Source organism: Mirounga angustirostris, unplaced genomic scaffold, assembly GCF_029215605.1.
Source record: "Mirounga angustirostris isolate CCGP_5_RB_7025 unplaced genomic scaffold, mMirAng1.0.hap1 SCAF_2, whole genome shotgun sequence".
Lineage (NCBI taxonomy): Eukaryota > Metazoa > Chordata > Mammalia > Carnivora > Phocidae > Mirounga > Mirounga angustirostris.
In genome coordinates, this window is record NW_026991710.1 from 56,580,570 (window position 1) to 56,596,741 (window position 16,172).

Below are 16,172 nucleotides of genomic sequence, written 5' to 3' on the forward strand. Positions count from 1 at the left end.
CTAATGTTTATTTAGCTGGCTAATCTGGTAACTATTGCTGCTTAACGAACTACCCCAACATTTCGTTGCTTACAATAATCATTTCATTATGTTCATGGATCCTATGGGTCAGGACAGGGCACTGCAAGATGGCTTGTCTCTGCTCCTCCAAGTCTAGGATCTCCACTGGGAAGATGCGAGGGCTGGGGTGATTTGATGGCCAGGGGCTGGAATCATCTGGAAGCCCCTTTCCTCACATGGCTGGTGCCTGTGTTGGGAAGACCTGGAGACTAGAACTGGCAACTGGACTGCCTAAAGGTGGCTTCTCCATGTGGCTGTTCCAAGTGGCTTGGCTTGGAGCCAAACATGGCAGCTTGAGGACGGTTGGATTTCTTACATGGCAGCTCAAGGCTCCAAGCATGACTGCTCCAGCAGGCAAAGTGATAGTTACACCATCTTTTATGACGAAGCCTTGGAAGCCATACAACCTCACTTTTACTATGTTCTATTGGTCAGGTAGTCCCAAACCCACCCAGATTCAAGGAGAGGAGAATTAGACTCTAGTCTCTATAGGGGAGCGGTAAGGTCACACTGAAGAAGAGGATGTGGGAATGGGAGATGTTGCTAAGGCCCTCTTTTGGAAATACAGTCTGCTCCATGGCCAAAGAAAAAGTGAGTACACAATTAGAAAATGTGAGTGTTCAGGGAAATGTTAACATTTTTGTGATGTTGGTTGTTTATTAAATTAGATGTCTAAAAGTCATCTCAAACCTACTATTTCAAAACAGTGTTCTGTCTTCCCTTCCAACTGAAACAGTGATTTTTGTCTTCTCTAAACTTGGTCCTCATTAAATGTCTCCCTCATAGAAAACTTGGGAGTCATCCTTGATTTTTCTTGTTCTTTCAACTTTTACATCTAATTTGTCAACTCCACTCAGTTCTATCTCCAAAATACTCAAATTCATCCACTTCTCTCCATCTTCAGTGCTCTTCCCCTAGTACAAGCGCTGAGTTCCTCTCCAATTCATTCTCCAGTTAGTACTAAGAACGAACTTCCCAAATCCTAAATGTGGTTATGTGATACCCTTGTTTAGAACTCTTCAGCAGCTTCTGATTGTTCTTAGAATATGATGTTAATTTGTTCCTGGAACCTACAAAACCCTGCAAGATCTGGGTCCCCACCTTTCTCTCTCTCTCTCTCTCTTTTTTTTAAAGATTTTATTTATTTATTTGAGAGAGAGAGAGAGAGCACATGAGATGAGGGAGGGTCAGAGGGAGAAGCAGACTCCCTGCTGAGCAGGGAACCCCATGCAGAACTCAATCCCAGGACCCCAGGATCATGACCCAAGCCGAAGGCAGTCGCTTAACCAACTGAGCCACCCACCTTTTTCTCTAAACCTCCTCTCATACCATTGGCTCCTTCTCTTGTTGCCTCCTACTCTTACCAACTTTTGTTCTTCAACCCCCAAGAGTCTTTGAACCTGCTGTTTCCTCGGCCTGGATGCTTTCCCCACAGCTTTCTGCAAGACGGGCTCATTTAAAGTCAGCTCTTACCTCCTCAAGTCTTCACTGACTGTCCAATCTAAAGTATTATGTCTTATTACTCTCTCCATTATGTTAATTTCTGTAATAGAACTTACTGTTCTGTATATTTGTTTACTTGTTTATTGCCTCTCTTTCTAACTAGAATTTAAGCTCCCTGAAGGCCTTTTCTGTTTTGCACCCTTGTTTCTTCAGGACTTTGTTGGGTCTTATGTGTCATAGGCATTTCATTTTTTTTAACAAATAAATGAAAGATTGTTTAAAACAAGGAGAAATTATATGTTTATGTTTAATTTCTTGTGAAAACGTACCCATAGCTAAAGCCCATGACTGAACATAAAAGATGATTTTTACATTAATAACCACAGAAAAGTAAAAACTTTTAAGTGTTTGTTGGTTCAGTCTGACCGTTCCAGGTAGATCTTTCTATATTTGAGGTTGTAATTATCATTAACTAAACCTAAGCCTCATTTATTCATTCAGTTTTTAGTGAGAACCTCCTATATGTATGGGACTGCACTAGAGGAGGTGAAAAATAGAAAAATGCATGATACATTTCCTACTTCCATAGAGCCAATAATTTTGTGGGGGAAATGAGGAAAATATACTAAAAACCTCATTACATTGAGATGGTTCAAGTGACAGGTAAGTGACATTATCTAAATGCTATCAGTATGGAGGAGAAAGAGGTCTTCTGTGCTAAATGAATCAGAGAAGATAATATTGATTAGGTAGCATTGTAATTGGATGTTTAAAATAAATAGCATTTTAATTTGATGTTTAAAAATAAATAGCTTTGGGGCACCTGGTTGACTCAGTTAAGTGTCTACCTTCAGCTCAGGTCATGATCCCAGAGTCCCAGGATTGAGCCCCACATCGAGCCCCAGCATTGAGCCCTGCATTGGGCTCCCTGCTCTGCGGGAAGCCTGCTTCTCCCTCTCCCACTCCCCCTGCTTGTGTTCCCTCTCTCGCTGTGTCTCTCTCTGTCAAATAAATAAAATCTTTAAAAAAAAAGAAAATGAGATTTTCAGCGGTGTGGGGCTCCCTACTCAGTGAGGAGTCTGCTTCTCCCTCTGCCCCTCACCCCGCTCGTGCTCTCTCTCAAATAAATAAATAAAATCTTTAAAAAAAAAATAAAAATAAATAGGCTTTCCATAGATGGAGAAGGAGGTGGAAGAAAGAAAGGCATTCCTGGTAAAATAAATTGGTGTGAGCTAGTAACCAGGACCAAGAAAACAAAATGCATATTTAGGAAATGGTGAGAAGTCTAAGCTGTGTGGAGCATCAAGCTGTGTATGGGATCAATAGCAAATACAGCTGGTTGAAACCAGGTCGTGAAAGGGCACTAACTCCAAGCTAAATAACTTGGACTTTGTTCAGCAGCTGATAAACAACATTGAAAGTGATTTTTTTTTTTTTTTTTTGGTTAGGGGAAGGCAGGTACTTAATCAAAATAGTCCTGCTTTGTGTGCAGTTTAGATTGAAAATAGGGAGTGTGGGGAGGAAGGAGTGTGGAGGTAAAAAGCCCAAACTTTTTCCCTCAAGGACCAGGGACCTTGTAATTTCAACTTTTCCGTGTATCCCCCTAGGAATAGATTGAGGAAGCTTGGTATAGTGGAAAGAGCAGGGGCTTACGCTTAGTTTCAGAACTCTGGTTTCATAACTTTTTTTTTTTTTAAGATTTTATTTATTTATTTGAGAGAGAGAATGAGAGAGAGAGAACATGAGAGGGGGGAGGGTCAGAGGGAGAAGCAGACTCCCTGCTGAGCAGGGAGCCCAATGCGGGACTCCATCCTGGGACTCCAGGATCATGACCTGAGCCCAAGGCAGTCGCTTAACCAATTGAGCCACCCAGGCGCCCTCTGGCTCCATAACTTTGGTATTTGTATGATCTGAGGTCAATGGCTTGACATTTCTGACCTCTGTTTCCTTAATCGTGAAGGAGGGATAATTTGTATCTTATCATACAGGGTTTCCATGAGGATTAGGAAGTTCTTGACAAATGGTAGCTATTATTAATTATTGAATGTGGCATTGAATTTGTTTGCTTACAATCTTTTAGCATTACACTGGACTACCCCCATTTGCCTTGATGGGTGGTCTATGCTTAAAGCAAGATTGTGAAAGCAATTTGTTAGGACAGCACCACTATGCCTAGTATGTAATATTTTCTTCAGTATTCTCTGAAAAATCACCTCCATCTACTTGATTACTCTGCTCTTTGTTCCAAATAGTAACTGCAGCATCAGCAGAAACTTTTGAATAGTTGTTTCTCTAAATGGAATGTCTTTTACTTATGCCAGGATAGACAAAGTGTTAAATAAGTGCTCAATACTTATTATATTTTAATTTAATCAAAGAAGCAGTAATAGCATTTGAGGGCCACTGGCTGGAGCAGAGAGAGCAGTCTAGCACTCTTGCTTCTGATTTGGTCCATTTGCCACTTATTCTTTGTTCCTCTTTAGGTTTTATTGTAATACCTTCCTTGGACTAAGATGCCAGGCTATTGGTTCCAAGGCATTACTAAACTTATGAAGAAACATGAGTACCAAGAAATGTTTGGAGTTAGTTTCCCTGGATCAAAGTTGCCAAAGTACTCATGTGGCAAATTGAGAGGAAAGGAATGTAGCTTTCAGTAATATGAAAATCACCTCTCTCTTCCAGTTTCTGATTTACCATTACATATGCTAACACATGTTTTCTGACAAATTTTTGCTACATACTAATTTTTGAATTTAAGCAAGAAAGAATTGCTGAGAGAAACTTGTTACCCATTTCCATGTAATCCTGGATTAAATGCTCGTTTTGATAAAGAGAGATAAAATTTTTTAAGATTTAACTTAAGGATGAAAATTGCTAGTACCAGGCCCAGGCCCTAAATACCAAAACAACGATAACACTATCAGAACACCAAGGAAAATATTTTCTTCCCCCACATATTTTAATATGCAAAATCAAAAGGTCAAGGGGGAAGAGTATAAGCAAATACCATGATTTGCTGGTTCCTGGGAAGTGATTAATTGCCTTCAAACATATATGTTGCATATCTATTGTGTGCCTTATAGGGATGATTGGAAATAGCACATAATGTGACTAAAGCTAAAAGAAAACACCGCTGAAAATCTCATTTTCTTTTTTTTTAAAGATTTTATTTATTTGACAGAGAGAGACACAGCGAGAGAGGGAACACAAGCAGGGGGAGTGGGAGAGGGAGAAGCAGGCTTCCCGCGGAGCAGGGAGCCCGATGCGGGGCTCGATGCGGGGCTCGATGCCGGGCTCGATCCCTGGACTCTGGGTTCATGACCTGAGCTGAAGGCAGACGCTTAATTACTGAGCCACCTAGGCGCCCCGAAAATCTCATTTTCAATAGGTGTGATGAAAAAGTAGCCAGGTTAAAAAAAGAAAATAGTCCCAAAATATAGTGTCTTCAGCTTCCAAAAATTCCAAAAATTCTGGTTTTGAATAACTGAGTTCTCAGAAATATATTCAGGTGTTGGTATTAGTATATATGTGCTCTGTTAGATTTGGTTGGAATTGGAGCAGTAAATGCAATTCAAGTGTCACTTTGTGTGCATTTGTCCAACAGTTAGCTAATTCTTCCAGATCAGATGTTTAAGTTCACAGAGAAAGACAAACCCTCAATTCCAAACTTCTTCAAATTTTGAGGAAATCTGAAACAGTTGACATGTATGAAAAGTATGGGTTCTGGTATTCATATTGCTTTCTTTTTGATGTTGAGAGTGATGTCACTAATGGGGTGATTATAAAGATTGAGAGAGTTCATTTATGTTAAGTAATTAGAATGGTCCCTGGAACATAGTAATGACTATGTAGGTATTGGCTATTTTTTTAATATAATACTTTATTTTTAAACAATCTCTACACCCCACATGGGACTTGAACTTACAACCTAGAGATCAAGAGTCGCACGCTCTACCGACTGAGCCAGCCAGGCGGCCCAACATTGGTTATTCTGAATATAAGTATTAGGACTATTAGTGGGGCAATCAATATTTTCATTGCCAGATAGCAGAAACTGTCAATAGAGACCCTATTCCATATGAATTTTCACAAACAGAAGGGCAATTCTAGAATTGTGCTGACTTAAGAGCCCAGCAACTATCAACTGCGTTTAGAAAGATGGCACTGAATCCAGATCCTACCACACGCCCTTTTTTTTTTCTGGCTAGAAACTTGTACTGAAAATATGCCAGGATATTAGCAGTTGTCTCTGAAAGAGGATATTTCTCACTGCTGTTCCATCTATTTTTCTCTATGTTACAAGTTTTAAATAATGAAACTATATTATTTATAATGGAAAAAAGCAACAGATTTTCAGTTTTGAAAACCAGACAGCCATAATCAAAGGTGCAGCAAGATCCCCAATAAAATGTTATTTTAAGATTTTTATACTGATTTTATTTGCCCAAGTGCCAGAAAAGCAGCAATATCTTTTTGTCCCATGACACTGATGTGAACAGAGCCCAGGTGGGCAGTGAGCAAACACTGTTAGCCCTGAACAGTATCCAATAGCTATGAAGGGACTCAGACATTCCAGCTCTGTCATTGGTTTCTAAGAATATTAGAATATTAATCTCGTTGTTTATCAGAACAGTTTCTGTTTAATTACATACTTATTTGTATGGAGAAATAGCTCCAAGGCGTAAAGGGAATTATTTATGTATTTTCAATTCAAATTTAAGTTAAAAATAAACAATTTATTCACATGGCTCAAAATTCAAAAAAGAATAAAGGATACAGTGAAAAGTCTTCCCATGATCACTTAATTTCCCTTCCTGGAGGCAAATAGTGTTTTTAGTTGCTTATGTATCCTTTGGAGATATTTTATGCACATGCCGATAAATACATGGATGTACTCTAAAAGTTCTTGTTTAAGAAGAATCCTGTCTTAAGGAATATGTGGAATCTGAATTTATCTTAATAGAAGTATATTCTGGTTGACGAAGTCTCTCTAGTTTTCATGTTCCAAAACAAGTGGATGCAATCAATCATCCTATAAGTCATTACCGAGTTCCTACTATGTGTAAAGCCGCCTGCCAGGTGTTGTTTGTTATGTCAAGTTGCCTTTAAAATTTTTCATACTTATGCATCTTGTCATTCCAATCTGTGTGTTCAGACATCACCGGGTCAGAGAGGCTTTCCCTAAAATCCACTTGAAAGTAGCTCTCCCCTGTCCTCTCATTGTGTTTTATTTCTTCTAGAGCTAGGGTGATTCTAAATTTCTAATCAATTTCTCTCTCTTTTTTTTTTAAAGATTTTATTTATTTATTTGAGACAGAGATAATGAGAGAGAGAGAGCACATGAGAGGGGGGAGGGTCAAGGGGAGAAGCAGACTCCCTGCCGAGCAGGGAGCCCGATGCAGGACTCGATCCAGGGACTCCAGGATCATGACCTGAGCCGAAAGCAGTCGCTTAACCAACTGAGCCACCCAGGCGCCCTAATCAGTTTCTCTTTTGAGAGAGAGGGGGTTGCTGTTATTAAGACACAGGGATAAGAAAGGTAAACTGGAACTGTGAACTGGGATGCTTGCCCCCCCGCCATTCATGGCATCTGCTATTTCATAACATTCTGTATTCCAAGGAAATGGAAATTATCTTGTTATTTATCTGTTTATTGGTAAGCTCCATGAAACAGGAATTCTGTCTCTGCTTGTTCTAGGAATCCATCACCTGGAAGAGTCCTTGACACATAGTGAGTAAGTAGATTCTTGAGTGTGGACTGAATGGATGATCTGGTTATGCTCTGTGTTCTCTGTAGAACTGAGCATCTTTTGGTTGGCGGTGAGAAACTGAAAAGCCGTAAAGGGCAAATTTGCTCAGAATGTTTCCTCCCTTAGGATAGGGGAAAAAGGAGCCAACTTTTAAAATTTTACAGCATTTCCTGTAAAGAAATCAGTCTGGCAGATGTACACTAGAAGTGTCCACTCTTCTGTTCCTTGCAGGGAGACTGAGGGGCTATGGTCTCCAGGATAGGCCTGGCCTGGGGAGCAGACCAGTGGGACGAGAATGGTCATGGTCCAGGTTGATGCGGTGGTGGGCTAATCTGTGGAAAACAGGTCCCCACATAATGGAACGGCTGTGTCCACGTGACTCAGCGAGAGCAACTTCAGAGCAGTCTGCCGTCTGTGCTCCTTCATCCCCTGAGGAGGCAGGGAGGCTGGAGGGATACAAGGAAACAAGCACCTTTCTATGTCTGGGAGATGGCCGATGCAGACACACACACACACACACACACACACACCCACCCACACCCACACCCTGATTAGCAGAGTCCTTGGGCCCCAAGGGTCAGTTCTGGCAGAGAAGTTTGACTTTATTCTCTACTGTCTTACCTAAAACCAGACCAATCTTTTAAATCAGGGGGCATAGGTGTAGTAGCTCAGTTCAAGTTTTGCTTTCCAAACAGAGAGGCCTGTGTCCTACGTGATGCTGCTCATGGAAGAATTTCTGTAGGAGGAAGAGGCTGGATCTCTGGCCTGGGGTTATTAAGCAGAGCATTCATAATAAATGTGTCAATACCATTCCTGAAAGATTTGCATGTTTCTCCGTCACAAACATATTCTTCAGATTTTACTAGAGAAAAATATTCTGGTATCCTATTAGAATTATTATTATTATTATTTAAGAAAAAATCTCAAGCCCCTTGATTTTACTGCTGAGGGAACTTAGGCCCCGAAAGATTGACTAACCTTGCCCTCCTTGACATTAACAGAGATAGGCTCCTGTTTTTAGAGGTTAGAACCTCTCCTAATATTTGACTTTAGGTTTGTGTTTTAAAAATGACTGTTGGATAAGTTGAGAGCTTAGTAGTTTAAGTTACGAAGCAACTTATGACACATGTTTAACCAAATAAAATTATTTTCTCTTGCTCATGCCATGCAGACAGCTTGCAAAAACTGTGTTCACTTTTCCTCTTTCCTCTTAGGAAGTGGTTGGTTATTTTTCAACCTCAGATTTGAAGGAGGGAATATAGATTATAAATCTCAGCTGAATTTATTCAGGAATTTGTCAGACTGAATATGAACTTTCTGGAGTGTAAATGAAACAAAAATGAGGTCTTTAAGTGATCTCTCTCTCTGTCTTTATCTATATCTGTCTTCAGTTTCATCCCAGACTGGCTCCAGGGTGAGAAGAAAAAGTGATTTTTCTCTTTCCTTAGACTCACGTCATGAAGTGGTTGACTAAATTGATGGAGTGGCAACTTTAGTGATCATTCCATTGCAATATTGTTTAATAACAAAACAAATGCAACTCAAAACAAACATCAGCACAAAGAAAACTATTGTGTATGGCAAAATGTTTGTCAAACTTCTACCAATAAGCCTTCTATTTAAAAGGAACCTGATATTGAGAAATAATTCTGATTATTCTTTGAAGTTTGTAGTAACAGGATGTAGTTTGTAGTAACAGTAACATCTGCTACCACCTTTTTGTTTAGGCCCCCAAATGAAATATGTATGATTGTTATAATTTTGAATAACTCCAGGATAAACATTCAGTGATATCTTCCACCTTCTTTTTCTTTTCTAATAAAATAGAATAATGAAGAGACCTCCAAATATAATAGCTACATTTTTGGGTTTTGCTAAAATTGAACAAAGTGCTTTATAGATAATATTTGGTGATAAGCCATCACTTTCCTTATTTTATATGAGGAAACTTAAACACAAGTTTTTTTTTTTTTTAAGATTTTATTTATTTATTTGACAGAGAGAGAGAGATGGCAAGAGAGGGAACACAAACAGGGGGAGTGGGAGAGGGAGAAGCAGGCTTCCTGCGGAGCAGGGAGCCTGATGTGGGGCTCGATCCCAGGACCCTGGGATCATGACCTGAGCTGAAGGCAGACACTAAATGGCTGAGCCACCCAGGTGCCCCAAACACAGAAGTTTTTAAGTACAAAAATACAGAGGTGTGACTTCAAAAAATGCTTTACGGCAATAATCCTATCTGCACATCACATCTGTACCCTACTTACTTTGAATAATTAACAAAGGGCCTATTGGTTCTATTATTTCCCTACAGACAACTTTCTTGTTTTAGAATTGAAGAGTGCCATGCTTATACATGACCAGGAATGCCTGGACTGCCTATTTACAAACTTCATCTTCATTCTTGTTGGACCTTACGTAGTCTGGAGGTTTCATCACCTCCTGCCACTAGATGGTGCTTGTCATTGAAACAGGTTCCTCCTCCCATCTTTCTGTTTTCTCTAGGTGCCTATTAGGACCTTGGCTGATATGAAAAAACTTGATTGATAAGCTAAGTAGTGCATGGGTATTCTAGAAGGTCATTTAGTACAAAGAGTTATTGATTAAAAAAGCAAATCATTATCAGTAAAGATTACTTATGCTGTTTTTTAAATTCCATTAATTTTTCTGTTCCTTTTCTTTGTCATCAAGCTGTGTGAACCCCAAGACAAAAAGAACAAATGAATCTTTCTCTGGGCTCATGGGAATCGAGGGACGTAACTCAAGTTTTAGGATAGGTAAAAAAAAAGATCTCAGGATTCATTGTCCTCACTCAGAATAGTAATAGCAAAGGTGACCACATGCAGAGTTGACAAGAAAAGTTAATCAATGACCTTTTAAAGGAAAAACACATATATCTCAATTACTGGACAATAATCAATAGGAAAGGAAATGGAACATGCTCTTTTAATTGTGGGATAGCAAACATCAAGTAATGAGAATGATAACAGAGGTTGTTGGCTCTTTGCCAAAGACAACTCTTTTTCTCATTAAGGCACACACAAAACGTCACCTCATAGTGTTCTGATTCCCTCCCTGCCTCCCACCCCACACACCAATTTTATACCCCTTTCAGGGTGAAGTTGTGCCAATCTCAATAGTGAAAGGCTTCCAGGGGTTACCTATTTGGTTTGTGTGAAGGACAGTTTGATATATTTTGCACCAGAATATTAGAAAACATAAGTTCCTTGCACTATTCCTTTCCCAAACATTCACCGACGCTGACCATTCATGGCTGGTTCACGATTATAATGAGAAATTGCCAGCTATGTTGAAATACATAATCCACAGTGTGAAAAACTGCTGAACAGCAGTGTCAAATTCTTAATACAAAAGTGGCTTCCCTTTGCCTGTGAGCTTACTTTGGGGTTGCTGATTCTTGCTAACTGTGTGCTCAGGCACTGAAAGTTAATTTTAACATTAGTCTAAAAACAAAATATAACTATGTAGGCACAAGTTTTAAAGCTAATTTTTTTTTTTCCCCAATCTTCTGTTTCTAATTCCCTATGTCACTGCAGTGGGGTATGTAGAATGCGTGAACATATATGTGAGCCAGATGTAACAACAACTGGACACACGACATTAGTACATTTTAATTTCAGACAGTAGACAGCTTTAGGTGGTTCCTAGTGCCTTCTGAGCATTAACTGAGGATTTTAAATATACTCCCCTTTTTTTTTCTTCTTTAAATGCCTGCGCCCTAAGCACTGGTGAGGTACAATGGATCTCTTCCAGTTTTAAATACTAGAAAGAGAAGCTTCTGTCCCTAAGTTATTTTCCTTCAGAATATCCCACCCTCTCTCCACCCCCCAGAGGTCTTATTAGTTATTGCTTCGTATTGAAGAAGGATTTGGAAGCAGGAGCAGGTAGTCTGTATGTGCAATTATTTTTCTTGGGTTTTATGTGTTTTGGTGGTTACTGTTGAAAATGCAGTTTGGTCAGTGACTTCCACACATATGTTACATATATATGATATGTATTAATAGGAAACTCATATATGCTTGCATCATACACGGCGTGGCTCACATGCATTAAGTGGCTGCTCTCTAGCAGTACCCAGAACCTTAGACAGTGTCCGTGCTGACGGTCTGTTGATATCTTAATAGTTTACTTCACTGATCATAATGGGGCTCGGTCACTGATGTATTATTAGTATTATTTGCTTAGCAAAGGGTACTTAAACCTCAATAATTAGCCTTAGGAACAACGTAAATACAAATAATAACTTTGTACACTCAAGAAGACTCCCTTGGAGGGCTAAAGATGTTTCTCAAACTGCCCGGGGAAGACAGAAACCACTCGTGACATAAGGGCAAGGCTGAGAACCGTACTCTCCCCGGACAGCCTCTGCTAAAGGTGAACGATGACTGTGTGCTGGTAGCACTCTCTCTACCTAGACGCCTCAAGTTTTATAAAGTAGTCTCAAGAGTGATCTGGGGCTAGGAAACGCAAGCAACTTCGGTTCTGCCCGAGAGAACAGGCTGTCCCCAGCGGGGAACTGCTGTGACTAGGACAAAAAGCTGGACCGAGCAGCTAGCTCAGGGCGTGAGAGAGAAGGAACCCAGGAAGGCGAAGGCAGCCGGTCGGGAGCCGGGTCTCTGGCCAGTTGCAGGCGGGCGCGGCGCGCAGAGCCCGAGCCCCCGGCGGAGGCGGTGCGGCCCCAGGCCCCTCCCCGCCGCCGCCGAAGCCCGGGCGGCTGACGCCGAGCCGCGGCCCGGAGCGGTGGGGGCCGGGCGGCGCGAGCGAGGGCAGGGCAGGGGGCCGGCCGAGGCCACTCGCGGCTTTAAATATGGATCGCGGGCTCGCGCTCGTGGCACAGCCTCCGCCACGGCCGCCTTTCCCGACTCCCCGTCCCCCAGCTCGCTCCCGAGGGATGCCCGGGCCGGGCACCACTGCTGCAGTGTTAGTTACTGGCAAAAACATCGGAGATCCCCATAAATATGCAGAAGCTGCAGAAGGCAAAGTAGAGTAGACGCCCGCGCTCTCACACACTCGCTCGCCCCGCACCACGCGGGCCGTGTAGACATCTCCCCCCCCCACCCCCGCGCCACCTTCTCCCCCTTCCTCGTGGGCCGTTCGGGTTCCAGTCCAGCTTGCTCCGAAGACCCTCCCGCCCCAGCGCCCTCACCCCGTCCTCGCCTCCCTCCGCCCCGGAGGGTGCACCCACCCAGGCGGCAAAGTTGTGACTACTTGGGCGCGGGTGGCTTGCGCCCCGCGCGATCCGCGCCTCGCGCCGGCAACTTCCCGCGGCTCGGCCCCGCCGCGCCCCGGGCCCGCGCCTGCTGGGATCCCGCGGGCCCCCAGCCTCCAGCCCCGGCGGCGCGCCGGGCAGCGCTTCTGTGGCCGCGGCGGCGGCTGGGGTGGCAGCGAAGGCGGCGGCGGCGGCAGCGGCCGCTGCAGCCCCACACTCCGCCGCCAAACTGGAGGAACGACGGAAGGCAGACCCCAGGAGGTGAGCGCCCGGCCCGGGCAGCGGCGGGGAGGGTCGGCCGAGGCCCCGGGTCGCGGCGGCAGCGGCAGCGGGCGCAGGGGCGGGGGGCCCAGGGGCCGGTGCCACAGGGCACGCGGGCGGCCTCGGCGCACTCGGGGGAGGGAGAAAGGTCAGTTGCGGGCCGGGCATCCCCCGGGCTGGGCGCCGGCGGAGTGTGAAGGCTGCTTCCGCGGAAAAGTACTTTTTTTTTTCCTTCTTAGCGTTTAGAGGAGCAGTTTGAGCAGTTCTGTTTCTCCCCCACTGTAGAGCCCCCTGCGCGGAACCGGGCGTTGTTGCCCGGACTGTGGGGCCAGTGTACGCGGCGGGCTGGGCTCCGGCGCAGTGACACGTGTGTTCCTGTGAGCCTGGGTGGTCCCAGTGTGGCCGGACACCTGCCACACAAACATCCCCAAACCCACCGATGGTGGAGGCTTGGGGGACTCTCGGTACCACCGAGACCGCGGCCCCCACTTCACTGCCCGCTCCGGGACGGAGCATTCACATCTCTCCCTGGCACACCAAAAGCGGGGGGTGAGTCAGGCAGATTCTCTGCAAGTGGCACACACACACAATTATTTGCAGTGGATTTGGAAGAGGGAGGCCGAGGTTAAACTGGGATTTCTCTTGGCCAGCGACAGTGGAGCTCTTCCTCAGGTACTGGGTAGCATGTGCGTCTTGGCAAGGAGAGGTGATTTCCTTTTTCTTAAGTGCATTTTACCCAGCCCTTGCCAGTCCGTTAATAACAGTCACCAAAGAAAGGTTAGGAGTTGGGAACCACATCAGCAAACTGCAGCAAGCACCGCAAGGAAAAAAGTTCTTTAAGAACAAAAGAACAACGACGACAACAACAAAAAACAAACAAAAAACCACAGCAAACCCTGAACTTCACTCGAAAGATGGAGAAGGAAGCCATTCTACCTCTGTTCTACCAACGTAAAGCATTTTTTTTTCTTTTTCCAGTTCCTTGTGAAACTTTTGTTTTTCCATCCCTCATTCCTTCTCAGGGCCTTACCTTCTCAGCCTAATTCTCCGAAGCAAGCTCTTTTCAGTCTTGACAATGGAAGAGCAGTTAACCACTTTGGTTTGCCCTCTTCACTTCCTTTCCCATTTCACTTCTGTGTTGGAGAAAGTTGCTCCTAATGGGAACTCATGAACACTGAGCTGTACTAAACTCACATTGTCTTAAATCCTGGAACAGTTCCTTTCCTGAGAGACACTGCATTGTACAGTATTTCCCTTTTTTTCTTGTATCTGGGACTTGGACTTAAACTATTACCTGAATTAAAGTGTACATTGACCATTAGGATTTATTTTATTATTATTTTTTTAAATTTTGATTTGAATGGCTTTTTCAATGCAGTTAAAACGGTATTCAGTAGCGTCTTATAACCAATGTAATGTCTTTGGAAAAGGTTTCTAAGAACTCTCCTTGTATCTGTCACATTGGCATTTAAATAATTTTCATGATCATTATAGCAATTAGATTGAGGTTATTAGCATAACTTCATTCAAAGGAAGCATGTCTGCTTATTTTTCTATAGTTTTAATAACAGAAAAAAACTTTTACTTTCATTTTAAAGTTAAATATAGTGATAGACTTATGTTCTCTATGAAATCTGGAAATTGAATTGCCTTAACTATCTCAGAGTCTCTGGTAAGGCGACACAAAAACTCCCACATATGTGGACAGAAAAGAAAGTGGTACTCTTCGGAACTGTTGAGACATAGGACATTTATAAGAATGGGAATGGGAGGGATAAGTTTGGATATTTGGATAGTTCCAGGCATGTCTACCTTTGAGAAAAAAGAAAACTAAGAAAACCCTCCCCCAACATTATGTATGAGTGTTTTCAAAATGAGGTTTTTAGTATCATTTAATGTGTTGAGGTCATTCTGGAGACTTATTAACATACAGAAGGCGCCTTAGCCAATGAAATTGACAGGATGTACCCTGAGTGTATAATGGTGTATCTCTTTTAGTTTATTTTCTCAACAGAAAAGAACTTTAAATGTTTGTTAGTGTTACTATTTTAGTCTTTTAAATGATTAGCATAACTTTGGAGTTTGCAATAATGTGTGAAAAGAATACAGGGAATCATTTAGAGAAAAAAAAAAAGTGATAGAAATCGGGTAAACTTCGGGACAACTTCCAGCATGGTCTGGTGGTAATTTGATTTTTCACTGAGCTCTGGCAAGTACAATTTTGAGGTTCTGATCCTTTGTTCTGAAAGCAAGAAAGATATCCTGGCCATAGCTTCCATTGTAAAGAAAAACACAACACTTAAGGAAAGGAAATACACATTAGCTGGTGAATCATGTAGATAATCAGGTTTCTTTGCTTGCCTCTGAGGGCGCTGCAGTCCACAGGACTGCTGTTGTTAGGGGGAGCGTCCTGAGGGGATTCACTGCTCCTCAAGTAAGTGCGGCAATAGACTGCATCTGCTCCTCTCTTGGAGGTTCTTTGTATTCACTTTTAATAACATGCATAAAGTTTAAGACCGGGTTGATAACAAGTTTGGAAGTGGAAAGAAAGAACCGAGAAGAGAAGAATCTAATGACGGTGAAAGTTTCTAAGTACTTGTTCCTTGATTGCTAAGTGGAGAGAATCAGGGTACATGATTTATTGGGACAAAGGAAGCTCTAAGCAGAACATATAGCTCAGTTATCACTATCGATGCAGTTCCTGAGGCTAACCTATGATTTGACATTTATGTCTTTTGGGGGAGTCATTTAGCAAAATGGATAGTGTAGGAACATCCGGGAAGTTAGTTAGACTTTACAAAATGAGGTCTTGCTACTTTCAGGATTTTTTTTTTTTTTTCACTATGCAGGAATTTTAAGGGAAGGGAAAAATGTTTCTTTCATATAAGGTCAGGGGTAAGTTGTATTCCAAATATATTTTGCCTTTCTCTCAATAGCTCCACATTTGATGTATTTGAGTCACAGAATAGAAAATATGCTACTGACCTTCTAACATAAAGATGATATTTTATATCCCTGTGGTGCATGCCTTAGTTATTTTTCCAGTAGTGGAGATGGATTTTCCTAACTTACCCTTTTACTCATTTCCTTTGTATGATGTACATTTACACACACACACACACACACACACACTACTTGTTTGGAGGGATGACTGATTTTATTTTACCTAAAGCCATATTTATGACTGTCATAATGATTTCGTGGCAATGACTTTGTTACATTTCTCTAGTCTCAGCAGTACAATGACATTTCAAACAAGACATCAAAAGGACAGGCAGCTATGAATGGTGATGGATTTATTTACCTGCTGTGGCAAAGAAGAGATAGAACTTTGTTTTTCCAATCTTTTCATGATGTTCATAATCCTATTCCTTATTGATCTCACTTGCCTTTGAATTAAGTTATATATCCAAAAAAGATGGTGGTAGAAA

The 16,172-nt window shown here is 42.3% G+C and overlaps 1 protein-coding gene across 2 annotated transcripts in view; it reads left to right on the forward strand.

The window, feature by feature from the left end:
• Positions 1-7,215: 7,215 nt before the first annotated feature.
• The window catches only part of SLC4A4 (solute carrier family 4 member 4), a 351,609-nt gene continuing 342,652 nt past the window's right edge, over positions 7,216-16,172 (forward strand). Inside the window, exon 1 of one of the 2 annotated variants that reach the window (XM_045881041.3) lies at positions 7,216-7,238. The gene's annotated coding sequence lies outside the window, so the exon portion shown is untranslated. Of the gene's footprint in view, positions 7,239-12,088; positions 12,742-16,172 lie in introns of those variants that run through there. The other variant, XM_045881040.3, reaches the window with a different exon arrangement.